This window comes from Amblyomma maculatum, chromosome 6, assembly GCF_055883805.1.
Source record: "Amblyomma maculatum isolate TAMU_Amacu chromosome 6, ASM5588380v1, whole genome shotgun sequence".
Taxonomy (NCBI): Eukaryota; Metazoa; Arthropoda; class Arachnida; order Ixodida; family Ixodidae; genus Amblyomma; species Amblyomma maculatum.
In genome coordinates this window covers 136,333,623-136,338,539 of record NC_139349.1, presented here as the reverse complement: position 1 = coordinate 136,338,539, position 4,917 = coordinate 136,333,623, and positions in this window count along the sequence as shown.

Below are 4,917 nucleotides of genomic sequence, written 5' to 3'. Positions count from 1 at the left end.
AGCCTGCCTCATGGCTGTGTTCATCCTGCCTGCAGAGCTGTATCCGACGGTGGTCCGGGGAGCAGGCTTCTCCTTCTGCTACACCTGCGGTCGCATGGGCGCCTTTGTGGCACCGTTCCTTAAGCAGATCCACTCGGCGAACGGGAAGGATGTGCTGTACGCCGCAGCGGCCGCGATGTTGCTCTTCTTTGGGCTGAACGCGTTGACGCTGCCGGAGACGACGAAGCTGCAACCGGCCAACACGATGCGGGACATGGCGGCGGAAAAGTGGATTCTGAGCTCGCCCCTGAGGGTTGCGCGCTGACGTAGCAAGCGGAAGCGAGGCAGAAGTTCTGAAACCGAGTACCGAACGGCAAGCCGCACCGGGTCGGTGCGAGCGGTCAGAAGCGAAAACGAAGATGCGCACTGATTTCAAGGCAGGTCGACAGCGCTGACTGTTAACAGATGTTTTTGCCCCAGCGTTTCGCCTTATTTTAATCTGCCATTGTCACTGCAGGTCGGTAAGTATCGGGATTTTTGTTAAGCGCATTTATAATAATTATTTTGCTATTTACTACGGATGAAAAACAGATGAATGACTGAATATTGTAAGACCGGATGGTAACTCGTATGCCTTTTCAAGCACCACGTTCAACCACAGTATGAAACCCCAACTATTCTGTCGGGTTATCTGGTCTGCTACGGGTACATGGCGTACAAGTGTTCCCTTCCCAAAGGATGTAAATAGGCATGGACATACGTCTCAAACAGTGGCCTGTACGATAGACCAAGACTGGAATAGATGTATTGAACATACGGTTGTGTGCGACAAAGGCTCGTCTGCTGCTGTGAACACTGCCTGTGTGTTTCTCTAGGTTTGGCTTCTACCCTGCACTTAGGTGCACATCATTTATTTTGCTGAAAGAAATTCAATAGCATTTAAATTATAATATAAATTATAATATGAATTATAATCAAAGAGCATTTTATGCGACTCTGTTCGCTGCCTAATGTTTTAACCGGCTTGGCAATGAGCGTTGCAGTCATCGCTTGTGATGCCGAGTTCGAAGTAGTCCTCGATATTTATCAAGCGTCATATGCGTCGATGGTTATACTGTTACCTTGGCGAGTTACAGGTCGTCCTGTAGATTTTTTATTCGGAGGTGTACTGAAGTATTGTCCACTCAACATGCGCTACCACAATTCGCGACTGAGGCAGATTTCACGTAAAAGTATTAGAGAACATTTTCTCCTCAATACACACAGCACTTCGGTAGTGGTGGGCAATTTGAATATTTGAAAGACGCCAGTAAAGATCCTGACGACGGGCCGCAGCCTGCCTGCGATTCTGTCGTATTTTGTATCCAGCATAAACCTGATACAAAAATTTTCCCTATATTAGCCGCGAAATCTACCTAGAGGTGGCGCCACCATCGCTACAATACTGTGGATCGGCAGGCGGCGGTTCTCGCAGAAACACAGGCGGCGAGGGTTTTTCTTTTAAGCTTACTGCGGGTTTGTTGGCAAATAAAACGTGCCTTCTGCAATGCATTAGCGATTTATTGTTAGAGTTTTCCAATCTTGCGGAGGCAAATCCGTGTAAATGGCTAATTCTGGGGAAAAGAAGCGCGGATTTTACCAAAACTAGGCGAGCTACAACCGGTCATTTAGACTTATTGGCGTAATTTTGCACCTTTAGCGTTGTATTGTACTTATGGGCCTGATATGTCTGCTCTGTATCCCTTTCCTAATGACAGCTTTATTTTTCTTATCGCAATTTCAACAGCTCGTGTGCCTTACACTACTATTGGACAGCCAAATTTAGTTTCAAGCCCGACAAGATGCTAGGTTCCTGCTCTGGCCTGCTGTCCGGCGGACCTACAAGCCATCCAATCAACGACTAACATTCCTGTTTCGTACCGGTAAAGAGTATATGTGGCTCGCTCCCAAAGAACATGTCCCCAGTCCACAGCGAAGGCAGAAGAAACGCCCGAGTGACTTATCTTAAGCGCGCAGTGAAACGCAGTCCGAAAATTGTCTATGTGGATGCCGCTCTATACGAGCCTACATCGACCACAGCAGCAGCCATGGTGGTGGGCTCTTCTTGCACAGAAGTCCCTAGCATGTCCATCCAGCACTGTACTATCACAGAAGCGGAAGTGGCGGCGATCGTGCTGGCCAGTACCTATGGAGATGCGACCAACCGATAGCTTCACGTAATCACTGACTCACAAGCGGCGTGTCGGCTCCTTCTTGCAGGCAGAATACCTACAAAATTGGCTCACTTCACAACTAATTCATTGGCTAGAGATTCACTGCTCAAACATCAGATCACTTGGGTCTCGGGCACTCCGGGTTGGAAGGTAATGAGGTCGTGGATAGGCTAGCTCGAGGTCACTCAAACCGAGCGGCCATCATCCCCGATCTCACAACTAGCATTCCCGTCCCCGTGGCTTACAGCGCGCGACTTATGTATGTACCCGAACAACGTCCGGTTTATCCCCCTCCACACAAGGGAATAAATGCACAGAAAACACGGGAATGGAGAAAGCTCAAAACCAACCTTTCCTCAACCTACATCAATATAGCATCATTTACCGATAACACTACACAGACATATGCCCGTGGTGCAACGACCAGCCCACCGCGCCTACCGCGTCACGTGGGAGTGCACGGGCCCCAAACCTGCAGACATAAACACACACCATTCGGAAGCGCAGTGGGAGGCCACACTGCTATGCTCTGACCTAGCGACCCAGCGTAGGCTGGTAACTCCGGCAAGAGCGGCAGCCCAGGCCTCAGGGGTCTTGAAATGAAGACTCCCTCACTGCGCCCCCCCCCCTTTTTTTTAAATAGTTTTCTCTCTCTCTGGCCTGCAGTGCTTTATTATGAGTCGAGACATAGCCTGATTTATTATACCATACTTAAATCAAGGATTAAGCTGGCTAAATATAGCACAGACAGCGTGCTGTCCGGCGGGTTGCCGTATACTGAGTGCCCATCAGCTCTGGATAGACAAGGAGACAAAAGTATTCCCCGAAAATGAGGCAATTTCGTCGCTCTGGAAAGCTGACTGTTGACATGTAGAGTACTGGTGGATTGTGTTTTCCGAGCTCACAACGAGGCGAATGCTTCTTGCGGTTAATGTCAGAGAATCTGATACTGTAATACTACTCCAATCCCTCTAAACGATTTCCTGAGACCGAGGCAAGTATGAAGAATTTCACATGTGTGTGTTATTTTGAAATGGTAAATTATTACTGTAATATATTTTACTCTGCCAATACATTTCACCTGTCAGAGATGTTCTACACATTTGAGAGAATTTGAGACTACCAGCAAACAATGTTCAATAACGTTAAAAGGCAAGCTACGAATCAGTCGCAGCGAAGCCATCTTAAAACCGCTGCATGGGCACTGTCATGTTTTGGCAAGAACTTTTGAGAGGCTGAATATTTCTTTATCACTGTAATCATTCAGCAATAACGCAATGTTATACGAAGCAAAATATTAGGATTACTTTGTTAAGCAGGTACCGGATTAAATGTCTCGAAAGAAATAAGTTCATCGTATCATGCGAAAATAAAGAGGTAATTATTCCCGAACTAAACATCTATAGTTAACCTCATATATATAAATATGAAGCGATTTTACTCCCCTTGTCAGAAACCAAGAGACGGCGCGGGAGACAGCAGTAGCACTTAGACGAAAAGAAATTTTAATGGGCTACCAGTGAAGTATATCGATCTAGGTGTATTATGTATATTTAGTGCAACAATTAGGTACGGGGAAGATATGTTACTAATACGTTCGAGCGATTCCCTAAAGAAAATTGGCTCACTGCCCATTTTACAGATGCGTAGAAGCCTCCCACTGCAAAAAACAAGAACAAAAAAAGCATGTGTCTAACGCGCCTAAGTGACAACTGATATGACAGATGATGTAGCATCGGGCTCCGTTGTTGTTGACCACCTGGGGTTAACATGCTGTCAAATCCCCCTAGCAGAGGAGAGCCTTGCGAAACGGCTGCGATTTACCCTTCACCATTCTCGAACTCAGCAGTCGAGCGCCCTACCACTGAGTCACCACGACCGAGGTTTAACATCAAACATCAACATTCCCTTAAAATAGGAAATATCCATCGCAAAGCAACCATGTTTATCTTTAATAGTTACAGTTAGAACATTTCTTCAACAACCCTACTGCAAACCGCAGGACTTGAACAGCCGACCATACGTCGTCATCATGCAAGATTAAGGTTATTCTACCTATTTTACCACAACACAATAAAATTAGAGGGAGGAATTAGGTTGTGCCCATATCTCGCTGCCTTACACGCACGTGTCATTTAAAAATGTTGCCGCGTTTACATGTAGAATAACGTTTTTAAATATTCGTGCTTTCCCTGTACTGTTGCTGAGTGAAATGGTCTACCCGCAGGTGTTGGGAATTGCGAATCTGTGAATTTATTTTTACAAGCTCTCCAGGCAGGGCGTAGGACTGACATGTATTCCTGTTTTGGGCCAAGTTCGAAGCCTCCGTTCGTTGCCAAGTTCGATCTTGTCAATTCTCTGCTTTTCTACTCCATATTGTTCTGTGTTTTGTGTTCTGGTTTTGACACTGTTCGCTTGCTACTGTTGCAATGTACTTCTCGTTTTGTAAATATGTCTGTCCTCACTCCTACCTTAGGCTTGTAACAGAGGCCGGCAGTATTTGGTAAATAAATGAATAAGAGAAGAAGGAGAAGAAGGCGAAAGTACTCCAACCCTCTATAGTGCATACAGATGGCACAAAGAAGCCTTTTCAAACTTCATTCTGCTATGGAGAACGCAGCGGTTGCATGCTTCAGTAGCTGTGGTATTCCAAACAGAAACGGGAATATGCGATTTCTGAGCGTTTTGATTAAGTTGTTTTCATGGCAGTGACCTGTTTTGCTTT